At 37.0% G+C, this 13,145-nt stretch overlaps 1 protein-coding gene across 2 annotated transcripts in view; it reads left to right on the top strand.

Annotated features, from left to right (window-relative positions):
* Nucleotides 1–1,356: 1,356 nt before the first annotated feature.
* Nucleotides 1,357–13,145, top strand: part of IL33 (interleukin 33) — a 70,436-nt gene continuing 58,647 nt past the window's right edge. For both annotated transcript variants that reach the window (XM_086415176.1, XM_086415177.1), the window contains exon 1: nucleotides 1,357–1,400. The gene's annotated coding sequence lies outside the window, so the exon portion shown is untranslated. The remainder of the gene's footprint in view (nucleotides 1,401–13,145) is intronic.

Raw genomic sequence — 13,145 nt, 5'->3', positions numbered from 1 at the left:
AATCTTACTCCACTGAGGAGACAAGAGTTATAGAGCATGAATGCTAGGGGAAATTTTAATTATTTAAACATTTTGTTAATCTGAAAGAAGCAAACATAGAAAGAAAATGAGGCATAAAAAAGATTGACAAAATATAGAAAGAATAAAGCAAAATTTCAGAAATAAATGCAAATATACCAGCAACTGGGAGAAGTCAATGGCAACCCACTCCAGTACTCTTGCCTGGAAAATCCCATGGACGGAGGAGCCTGGTGGGCTGCAGTCCATGGGGTAGCGAAGAGTCGGACACGACTGAGCGACTTCACTTTCACTTTTCACTTTCATGCATTGGAGAAGGAAATGGCAACCCACTCCAGTGTTCTTGCCTGGAGAATCCCAGGGACGGAGGAGCCTGGTGGGCTGCCGTCTATGGGGTCGCACGGAGTCAGACATCACTGAAGCAACTTTGCTGCAGCAGCAGCAGCAGCATACCAGCAATTACAGTCTAGTACAAAGACAAACTGGTTAAAACCAGAACAAAACAAAAGTCAACTATACCCTGCTTATGAGACACTTCTTAAATAAACATCAATAGATAATAGATGAAGAGGGACTTCCCTTGTGGCTCAGCTGGTAAAGAATCAACCTGCAGTGCAGGAGACCTCTGTTTGATCCCTGGGTTGGGAAGATCTCCTAGAGAAGGGAACAGCTATCCACTCCAGTATTCTGGCCTGGAGAATTCCATAAACTGTATAGTCCCTGGGGTCGCAAAGAGTTGGACATGACTGAGCGAGTTTCACTTTCAGTAGATAAAGAGGGGCATTTTGTAGGAACAAAGTCAAAGAATCGCACTGTTCATTCTTTGTATTCTTAGTATTTGCAAGAATTTCCAAGGCAGAACATAATACAGTCCCTTGGTTGCTATTAATACCTGTCATCTCTCCCTCCCATTTACTGTACACAGCTCAATTCCTAATCAGCACAGATTGTCTAGCTTCCTGTCTGTTTGTGTTCTTCCTTCACTGCTTTATCTCAAGAGTGGATATAGTCTTCTTTCATTCCTCAGAAATGCAACACTTGGCTTGCTCAAGATCATTGCTCAAGTTTGGGGATGATGAAAGGGTTGCATATGAGTTGATTTTGATGGAAATTGGAAGCATAAAAACACAGAACATCAAATTCATAATTGCAGGATTAACTTAAGATGGAAATGGGGAGAAGACAATGAATTTTAGCTGACAGGATTGTTAACTATTGGTTGTTTACATGCTATTAAAAATCTGTTAAAATGTCACCCAATCAGCTCTTCCTTCCACAGCAATTTGGTTCTCTGCCAAACTTTCCATAACAAATAGAGCCTGCAAGCACTCTGAACACAGAGCTGCAGCTTTTCAGAGGAGAAATCAAAACAAGATCGCAAGGTAAGAATGAAACCAATATTCTGGTACATTTTAATAAGGTCTTACAAAGTAAAATCTTGAGAACCACAGAGAAATGCTTTGTATTTCTATAAAATAAAGAATTAGGTTGATTTATTATTATTGCCAATAGAATTAAAAGTTGATAACAGTTGTTGCTAACTTAGAATTCCACTTTGTTCTCTTTTGAGTGATTTATAAAATTATTAATAAATTGCTAAAATAAGTTGTCTTTATAGTACATGTTCCCCTTTCTCACCACAAAACTTCATAAAGCAAGTTGATATTCTACTTCTTACTCCTGAAATGCTTATCCAAGGCAAACCTACTCACAATTGTTTACAACTGGTTTTTAAGAAAGAAGGACAAATATAAGAACTAAAGATGCCATCCTCTCAAAAACAATTTGTGGAAAAAATAAGGAATTGACATTCTAAATGAGTAAATTCAAAAGCTTTTTAGTTTTGATACTATTCATTTAGAGTGAAAATCGCTTTTTTTTCCTCTTTAATTCTTACTGTCTTGCACTCTTCTCTGCCTTATATTTCCTTGCATAAATACGTGCCTCCTGGCTATTTTAATTAAAATAAAAAATGGCACAAAGTCCTAAGTACTGTGGCTGCACACAAGTTGATTCTAGAGGGTTTTTGGAGACTTGAGAGTGAAGTAACTAGGGCTAGGTGTGGCTGGACTTGACTCTCACTCCTTCCTCAGCACCGCATTTATTCTGTTTGAGTCATTGCTATATGTCATCCTATGCTATTCTCTATATTCCTATCTACTGCTTCTCATATTTCTCTTTTGAATACTTAATGCTCTTCTTTTAATTTTGACCCTGAAAAGGCACAGCTCTGTGTTCAGAAAACTTCAGAATTCTCTATTTCTTAGAGTTTGGGGTGCTTGAGCTGAATCACACTACTGGGTAGTATCCTTAAATTGTAAAGAACTCTCACAGGCATCACTTTCTGCAACTCAAATTTCACATGTTCTTCTACATGCTTCTCTGAAAGGATCCTAGATTTCCTACTAATCTTTAACTGGTGGCTGCCTAATTCATTTTCTCAGCAATGTATTGACCTAGATGTTTTACTCTTTCCCATCACTGTTTAACTTACAATATCTAAAGCCAAAAGATACCTCTTTTCCTTTCCCATTTATAGAGAGGGAAGAATTCTGAGGGGAATTTTCACTGAAACATTGAAACAGTGCTAAAAAGTAAAGGAAGAGACTGAGAAATGGGAGCCACCTCTCCTGGACACAGTCTGTAAAGGATTAAAGAAACAGCTTTCAACCAACTTCAGGGAATGTACTGAGTCACTGTAAAAGCTTCTGCTCCATGAAGGAATTAAATCATTTCAGCAAATACTGTGGGAGGTGAGAAGGAGGATAGCAGTGCAGCAATGAGGGAAGGAAAAAAAAAAAAAAGCACCAAGAATTGTTCACACCAATAAATCTGATAACATGAGGTCTTTTTTGGAGAATATGAGTGCAAAGTTAAATCATTACATGGAAGTACTGCAGAGGGGATAGCACTGGGGAAGAAAAATATTACATCAGAGAAATTTATGCCACTAAATCTGACAGCAGGAGGTCTGTTTTTGAGATAAGAGTGTGACTGTGCCAAAATCATTGTATCTTTCATTCGACAACGTGAAATTTTGGAAAACACGGTGGTAATCAAGTGATAGAATTCTTCTTTTATATCTCAATTTGCAGCAGGGACATTTAGAAACATTAAGGCCAAAAATAATCTTGAACAGCAGAAAATAATTTTAATTCCATTAAAAACAAACAAACAAACCAAATATAATAATATTTGGTTCAAGGACTTTGGGACATAGTAGAGCCTCTAATCTCTTTTCATTTTCTGTCTGGTTTCCCTGGTGTTGATATCTGTACACAGAAGGAATCTTTAAGGGTACACAGTCTTAGAGGACAGGCAAAGTTCATTGTTGGGGGTGTTAAAGGTGGTATAAGGAGTTTGGGGCACTTCCTCACTGTAGCAGACTCCTGGCATGACATGCTCACATGCTGTCCTTTCTATTATTGGTAAATCATCCTATAACTGTGAAGATTTTTGTTTCTGTTCATTTTTTGCTTTAAGTGTAGACTACAGTGTAGCATAATAGTAAAAAACCACAAAATTTTAGAAGAAGATAGGCCTCAACTCCATCATCTGTCATTGACTAGCTGTGTGATTTTGTATCTTAACATTCCTAAGCCTGAATTATTTTCTCTTGTGTAAAATGTAAAACAAAAACAAAAGAATAATAAGATACTCTACCTTAGAGAGGTGTTGAGATGCTTTTGAAGGTAAAGCAATTAAGAAGCAGTCATGAAAGGTAACTGTTAATAATCACTGAAATTTCATTAAATGTGAGACATTAATTCCACATTCTCTCATTGAATCTTCATAGAATCTCTATGAAATAAATATTATCTTCTCCATTTATAAAATTAAACAGGTGAGATTTAGAAAGATTGTACTAACCCAAGATGACACAACCAGAAAATTTCAAACCAGCAATTAAAACCCAGAGTCAAGTTCCAGGAAGGAGAAAGAACCAACAGGGAAGACAGATTCCAAATGACTTCATTTAATGCATCTCTAATCATCTTTGTGAAGCCATTTTCTTCTATTTAAGGTTTCAGTCATTTTCAAACAAAAATTTTAATGAAATAACATTAAAATCTTTCAGCTATTTTCTTTAGGACTACATTTATTGCCATCTGAAGGAAAAGGTTCCTGTCAGCCACTATTCTCTTAAGTAATTTTCTATTGTCACTGCCATTAGTAAAGCCAGTACAGCATCCACCCATAAACTTGGCTTCACTTTTAACCAGCATAGCAGTCTACATCTAGTTCCCTCTCACTTTGCACAGATCATGAATTGGGTCATCATTACAATTTTCCCCAGAAGTGCTAATACACCTGAGACCTTTTGCAAGTGTAAGAATGTTTTGCTCATTACTTCTCTTGGATTTCCTAGCAAAGATTAGATATTTTCTTGAAGAACTTCATAGTTTTGCATATCTGCTGTGTTCAAATCCCAGCCACTCTAACTCCTTAGCCTGCTGGCTCTGTCATTGGCTGCTGTTTAAGAAATGCTATGTAAGTAGTTTATGTGTGTGTTGTGTGTTCAGTCACTCAGTTGTGTCTGACTCTTTGTGGCCCCATGGACTGTAGCCCACCAGCCTCCTCTGTCCATGTAATTCTCCAGGCAAGAATACTGGAATGGGTTGCCATGTCCTCCTCCAGGAGATCTTCCTGACCTAAGAATTGATCCTGTGTCTCTTGAGTCTCTTTCATTGTCAGGAGGATTCTTTACCACTGGCACCACCTGGGAAGACTTTAAGTAGTTTATATTTTCTTTTTAAAAAGAAAATCATATGCCTTTCTCCCATGTTCTTTCATTTGGGAGCTTATTAAACCCAATCACAAACTTTCCTCTAACCTGAATTTACTAGGCCCAAAATCTTTCCTTTCTGAGGTTTTACTTATCCATTATCTTTTATACATATGCTGCTGCTAAGTCGCTTCAGTCGTGTCCGACTCTGTGCGACCCCATAGACGGCAGCCCACCAGGCTCCCCCGTCCCTGGGATTCTCCAGGCAAGAACACTAGAGTGGGTTGCCATTTCCTTCTCCATTTATACATATATCATATAGCAATTGTCTACATTCTTTAGCAAAGGTGTTTAAATAGCTTATCAGTAGTCAGCATGGCTACTTCATACTAATCAATGAATATTAGTAGGATTGTTTTCTTGAGTAAATATTTCTTTTCTTCTAGTCTTTTTTAAAAGTTTGAGCCACAGACCTAGGTGCCAACATTCATTTTAATATAATTTGGTGGCTATTTTTAGCTTCTTTTTTTTTCTTCAATGTGACTTTTATAAGATTCATATTATATCAATGTATACGTAGCATTATTTATCAAAGAGCAGGCACAGTTTTTTCTTCACTTACTTACTCAAGTGCCATATGGCTTGTGAAATCATAATCATAATCATAATTGTCACTATGTGGTATAAAACAGTATAGGCTGTTTTAATAAACAAGTTTGGAGAGTGCCATGCCTAGGATGTGACATCTGGCTGTCTAATTACCATTACCTTTCAAATGTCACGTGGAAAGATTTCTACTCAGTACTAAAGGTCCATGAGAGTAGACTCAGCATTTAGAAGCATTAAAGTCATTTGCATTGTGATATGTCAGTTGGAAAAAAAAATACTATCTGTAAATCCTTGTATTTTTTTAATTCATAAAAGTATAAAAATTGGGTACAAATCCAATTTTCAGAGCATCCATTTTTTTTTCTGGTTATTTGTGACAAATGCTCCTAAAAGAGCATCTGTTTTTAGACTTATTGGTTCTCCCTACTATCTAGGTAGACCCAAGCAGGGACTAGTAGCCTCAAGGATTGTGGTTCACTGTTAGATCTGTATAACTTCTTTACCTATCCCATGTAACACCCCTTCTTGGCAAAGTAAGAGAGCCCAGTTACATTCTTCTGCCCTGCATCATTAGATATACTCAGAAAGAGGTCAACTCTGTCCAAAGAAGGAAAATGATTAGGTCTATCTTGAAGAATAAGAGAAGTATCTAGCACAATCTTTTCACTTTAAGCCCAGCTACCAGGTAAGCCTACTTAGATTCCCATGTAAGGATGATGAAGTCAGTAATTTGGGAAATGGTTGCAACACACGAATTAGGCAGGGTGGGAGACAAGGTTTATCATCCCATGGTGGACAAGTTTCCAGACCTCTGAATTGTATTTTCTGATCATTGAACAAGGTAACTCTATTGAAACTCTTATGGGAATTAAATATACAGGATGTGGACTGCAACTTAGCCTGTTCAGGTCAATGTGCAGGGACTCTAACATCTGTGAGTAGAAAGAGTTTATACTCTTGATTTTTAAATGTCTTCTAACAATAAAATTTAATATCTAATACACAATGCAGTATATCACTGGGTGGCCACTGGCTTGAGAAAGAAAATCTCATAGTCTGTACAGGGTGAGGTACAAAGCATTTAACAGCTGGCATGACATAAGCAGATATAATAGTGAGAAAGGTACTAGCCATTTGGAGCATGCCAGCTGAATGCCAGCACTGGGAGGGAACTTCACTGTGGCTTTGACCTGTATCAGCCAATCTAGGATAACGGGAATGACAGAGCAGTGGAAAAGCTAAAGGTTTACAGAGCTTTTAATAAGTTGGCCAGTGTTTCTGTTACCGTTCAATATTCAAATCCCAAACAGAAGAGAAAAATTCTATAAAAGTTATGCTAGCAATAACTTTAGTCTTTGTACAAGGAAACACTTTCACATACTATGAGACTATATTTATAATTAACTTCTGAATGGAGGTAATGTGAGATAATATTTGATCTAAAAACAGCCTTTTAGTCCATCATTATGGACTCATGATTTTGGTGATATTATAATTAACTCATTTTCAGACTTGGTTTGATTAGCTACAATTTTTTGTTGTGCTGAGCCACATGGTCACAATTTATCACACAGAAGCCCCTTCATGGTGGCTCTTTTTAAAATTTTCTCAGAATTTTAAAATATGCATCACTGCTTTCAGGCAAAAGTTATTCAGGCTTATCCTGCATTTCTTTTACTTGAAATAATAAATCAGCCATTCTCCAAAGAATCTCAATTTCTTTAGTGGAGAACATTATCAGGCTACCGAAAATCTGGGCCCTGGGATACACATTGGATTATTTCATCTTAATACTGAAATTAAAGCAGTTCAGTTATCAGATATAGGGAAGAAAATTATATATTAAATGAAATCATTAGTTCATATTTGTATTGTCATTGGAATTCTATGATATATGTCAAAATACTTCTTACAATTATTTTTAATATCTTATTTTGTTATGAGTATATAATCATTTGTTTGATTTACACTGTGGTCCAATTGTTTAAATTCTTTTAACTTTGAAAATATTGATTTCTTATTAATTGACAGCTTTTGTTTGGTTCCTATATTAGTTTGGAGTAGGAAATGGCAACCCACTCCAGTATTCTTGCCTGGGAAATTCCATGGACAGAGGAGCCTGGCAGGCTACAGTCCATGGGGTTGCAAAGAAGTGAACACATTATTGGAGGATATGGTGTAACTGGTGTCCATTACTTTACCAAATAGAGGTATTGCATATGATATGTACAGAAGTTATCTGGATCTACCAGTGAACCACAGTCCTCGAGGTTACTAGTCTCTGCATGGTTCTACCTGCTAAACAGTTCACTGTATAAGTAGGATGCTAACTGAAGTTTAATCTTCAGTGTCTTTATAAGTCATTTCATTTTGTCATTATTTGTCCACTCATAATGAGATAATGCATCATTATAAGATATGATTTTCATAATCAATTTCATACACAAATTAATATACATAAAAATTATGGCAAACAAGCTCAACTGGTGTTTTACAAGAGTAAAATATCAATAAAAGTACTATATTGGCAATCTGTAAAATTAGTAGTAAAAACAGTAATAACAGTACCATTATTGGCAATCTGAATTTGAAAAAAGAAAAAGAACAGACATGAAATGGTTACTTATAAATTTCAAAATTTTTTCCTGATACACACAAAAAATTCAGTTTACCCATTCTGTTTCTGGTGTATCATGCTGTTTTCTGATAAATAATATTTTTATTGATTTTAAAATATCATTTTATATATTCATATTATTTTATTAAAATTTTGCTTAAAATATAACATTACTTGAATATTAAAATTTTAAACCAGCTGCAATAGGACACGGTATGAAGATTCCTCAAAAAAATTAAAAATAGAATCACCATATGATCTAGCATTCCCACTTTTGGGTACATATCCAGAAAAATCAAAAATGGGATGTTGAAGAGAGAGCTGCACACCTATGTTCATTATAATATTATTCAAAATAGCCAAGAGGTGGAATCAACCCAAATGTCCACTAATGAATGGATAAAGAAAATATAGTATACACATACAATGAAATATCATTCAGCTTTAAAAAAGAAAGAAATCCTGTCACATTCTTAACAGGGATGAATCTTGAGAACATTATGTTAAGTGAAATAAGCCAAACACAAATACTGTGTACTATATGATCCCACTTATATGAGGTACTAAAGTAGTCAAACACAAGAAACAGAGGGTAAAACGATGTTGCCATGGCCTTTGGGAAGGTGAAATGAGTTTTTTAAGTTTAAAACTAAACTATAGTTTTAGTTTTGCAAGATGAAAAAGTTCTAGAGGTCTGCTGCACAAAATTTGAATGCAGTTAACACTAGTGAAATATACTTAAAATGGGCAAGATGGTAAATTTTACATTATCCATTTTTACAATTAAAAAAAATTTTTAAGAAGAGCTTTGAGCAGGGGATAAAGAAGAATGTTTAAACAACCCAACTTTATTTAGAGATATTATTAATTCAGTGTCCAGAATACATTAGTTGTTAGCTACTTCTTTTTAGGATTTAGAAAAAGCCAATGCAGATCACATTTAGGCCAAAAATATATAAAGATAATTTGTATCACTTGATAAGCTTTAACTAGAATAAAAGATAAATTTACTATATAAGGACACTTAGTGCTCACTTAACAAGAGGTTCCAAAGTTGGCAGCCCCAGAGTCAGTACAAAGAATCAAGGACATCACCAAAAGACCCAAGCTCATCTTATCCTTCTGCTCTGCCATCCTTAGACTGTCCATGATCTCTCCCTTCAAGGGAGAGGATGGCTGGCCTAGCTCTGAGCATCACATCCTCACAGAAGCCAAGTGAGTGAAAGTTAAACAGCATTTACTTCTAAGGAGAAAAGTTTTCTCAGAAGTCTCAGACATGCCTCACCCTTGTCTCATTAGCAAGGTCTGTGTCACATGCCCATACTTAGACCTGTTATTGGCAGATGGAAACAGTATTGCCACGAATGGCTTAGGTTTCTGCATATCTAAATTTCTTCTTTGGTGGAAGAAAAGATACTTGTCAGATAAGAAACAACATTTATACTAGGCAAGCCTCAGCACCATTTCATTTTTGCAGAATTCCAAGCATTTTTGGTTTTTAAGAACTTCTTGCCCATTGCTAAGAATGGCAGCCAAATTTTTTCAAAGTCATCCCGAGGATTCTGCCTCAGTCTGAAAAATACCCCAAAAGTCATCTTTAATGTGATTTTTCAATTCTTTCAGAACAAAAACTAAGTCTTTAATCAGGTATATCAGAAGCACTTCTACCATATTAAGGAAAGAGAGGAATGTGTTCATTTCCCATCTAACCATTTTCTAGTCAGCTCAAATTCATTCTTAAATACAGACAATGGTGTTCATTTAATTCTTTTTTAGCCATGAAACAGATTGCTTACTTAGTTCTGTCAATCTCTTTGACCACCACACTTGAATCCATATATTTTAGAATTCACTGACAGTCTCTGTTTCCTTTAACTTAAAAAGTTTATTAACATATAACATACACACAGAAAATTGTACAAGTCATGGCTATACAGCTTAATGAGTTATCACAAAGTGAAAAAACTTCAGTCCAGTTCAGTCGCTCAGTCGTGTCTGACTCTTTGCAACCTCATGGACTGCAGCATGCCAGGCTTCCCTGTCCATAACCAACTCCTGGAGCTTGCTCAAATTTATGTCCATCGAATCAGTGATGCCATCCAACCATCACACCCTCTGTCGTCCCCTTATCCTCCTGCCTTCAATATTTCCCAGCATCTGGGTCTTTTCCAGTGACTCAGTTCTTCACGTCAGGTGGCCAAGGTTTTGGAGTTTCAGCTTCAGCATCAGTCTTTTCAGTGAATATTCAGGACTGATTTCCTTTAGGACTGATTGGTTTGATCTCCTTGCAATGCAAGGGACTCTCAAGAGTCTTCTCCAACACCACAGTTCAGAAGCATCAATTCTTTGAAGCTCAGCTTTCTTTATATCAAACTCTCACATCCATACATGACTACTGGAAAAACTATAGCTTTGTCTAGACAGACCTTTGTCAGCAAGGTAATGTTTCTGCTTTTTAATATGCTGTCTAGATCAATCATAGCTTTGTTTCCAAGGAGCAAGCATGTTTTTATTTCATGGCTGCAGTCACCATCTGCAGTGATTTTGGAGCCCAAGAAAATAAAGTCTATTACTGTTTCCCCATCTATTTCCCATGAAGTGATGGGACTGGATGCCATGATCTTAGTTTTCTGAATGTTGAGTTTTAGGCCAACTATTTCACTCTGCTCTTTCACTTTCATCAAGAAGCTCTTCAGTTCAGTTGCTTTTTGCCATAAGGGTGGTGTCATCGGCGTATCTGAGATTATTGATATTTCCCCTGGCAATCTTGATTCCAGCTTGCACAAACGTATGCAACCATAAAAACAGAAGAGTAAAGGATTCCAGAAGCCTCCTCTTTCCCTTTTCTAGTCATTTGTCTCTACCTCAAGAAAAGCCATTATTAGGATTTCTAACATACATTCAATTTGCCTGTGGGGGTTTTGACCTATTTATAAATAAATTCACACATTATTTACCTTTTTTTGTCTGGCCTCATTCACTCAAGATTATGCTTGTGAGATGCCTCTGTGTTGCATATAGAAGTAGCTTGTTTACTCTCATTACTAGTTAGAATTCTTCTAAATGAACATGCCATAATTTATCCATTATGATGTAGATGGACATTTGCATTGTTTCCAGCTTGGAGTTACATGACTAGGACTGCTAGGAACATTCCCTTACATATATTTTGGCAAATACTTTTATGTCTTTCTGTTAGATATGTTACCTTTAAGCAAACTTGTCAGGTCAATGGAGAAGGCAATGGCAACCCACTCCAGTACTCTTGCCTGGAAAATCCCATGGATGGAGGAGCCTGGTAGGCTGCAGTCTATGGGGTCGCTCAGAGTCAGACACGACTGAGAGACTTCTCTTTCACTTTTCACTTTCATGCATTGGAGAAGGAAATGGCAACCCACTCCAGTGTTCTTGCCTGGAGAGTCCCAAGGACGGGAGAGCCTGGTGGGCTGCCGTCTCTGGGGTCGCACAGAGTCAGACACGACTGAAGCGACTTAGCAGTAGCAGCAGCAGTCAGGTCAAGGTATATATATGTTATGTATATATATATACATCAGATGAGATCAGATCAGTCCCTCAGTCGTGTCCGACTCTCTGCGATCCCATGAATTGCAGCACGCCAGGTCTCCCTGTCCATCACCAACTCCCAGAGTTCACTCAGACTCATGTCCATTGAGTCAGTGATGCCATCCAGCCATCTCATCCTCTGTCGTCCCCTTCCCCTCCTGCCCCCAATCCCTCCCAGCATCAGAGTCTTTTCCAATGAGTCAACTCTTCGCATGAGGTGGCCAAAGTACTGGAGTTTCAGCTTCAGCATCATTCCTTCCAAAGAAATCCCAGGGCTGATCTCCTTCAGAATGGACTGGTTGGATCCCCTTGCAGTCCAAGGGACTCTCAAGAGTCTTCTCCAACACCACAGTTCAGAAGCATCAATTCTTTGAAGCTCAGCTTTCTTTATATCAAACTCTCACATCCATACATGACTACTGGAAAAACTATAGCTTTGTCTAGACAGACCTTTGTCAGCAAGGTAATGTTTCTGCTTTTTAATATGCTGTCTAGATCAATCATAGCTTTGTTTCCAAGGAGCAAGCATGTTTTAATTTCATGGCTGCAGTCACCATCTGCAGTGATTTTGGAGCCCAGAAAAATAAAGTCTGACACTGTTTCCACTGTTTCCCCATCTATTTCCCATGAAGTGGTGGGACCGGATATATATATATTTTTTCCAAAGTGGTTGTAGCAATTTACACTTTCAGCACCCGTGTATAAGAATTACAGTTATCCCAAACCCTTGCAAATAACTGGTATTTTCTGTCGTCTTCACTGTATTCATTCTTATAGGCATTGTGGTTGTCCTTTAATGCATGCATTTTTTTTTTACTTTTTCTAGAAATATGTAACTTTTTATTTATATATTACACTTAAGTTAATATGTACAGTTAACTACATATTAAGTTAGTTGACTTAATATGTGAGTCATATTATATATTAATATGTAATAATTACATGTTATTTGTAATTAATGCAACTATGCTTAAGTTAGTTGACAAACACACTTTAGAAAAAGATATCTTCCCTATGACTATATTTTGGAGTTTAAGTATTCCTTTGTTGTACACCAATAGCAAGAAAACATTAGTTAGGAAAACATTAAAACAAACCATTATACTATATTTGGGTTTCAGAAAAATATAGTCAGGAAGACACATGTACCCAGATGTTCACTGAAGCACTATTTACAATAGCTAGGACACGGAAGCAACCTAGATGTCCATGGACAGATGAATGGATAAATAAGTTGTGGTACATATACACAATGGAATAAAAAAAAAAAGCTCAGCCATAAAATGGAATGCATTTGACTCAGTTCTAACAAGGTGAATGAGCCTATTATACAGAGGGCACTAAGTAGAAAGAGAAAGACAAATACTGTTTATTAGCACATATATATGGAACCTAGAATGATGGTACTGATGAACCTATCTCCAGGGCAGCAGTGGAGATGCAGACATAGAGAACAGACTTGTGGACACAGGAGGGAGGGAAAGAGTGGGGCAAATTGAGAGAGTAGCACTGAAAGATATACATTCAGTTCAGTTCAGTGGCTCAGTCGTGTCCGACTTTTTCTGACCCCATGAATCGCAGCACGCCAGGCCTCCCTGTCCATCACCAACT

Source organism: Bos grunniens, chromosome 8 (assembly GCF_055505025.1).
Source record: "Bos grunniens cultivar Pamir isolate PY7600 chromosome 8, Bosgru_T2T1.0, whole genome shotgun sequence".
NCBI lineage: Eukaryota > Metazoa > Chordata > Mammalia > Artiodactyla > Bovidae > Bos > Bos grunniens.
Note: the sequence above shows the minus strand (reverse complement) of the source record. Positions and strands in the feature narration are given on the sequence as shown.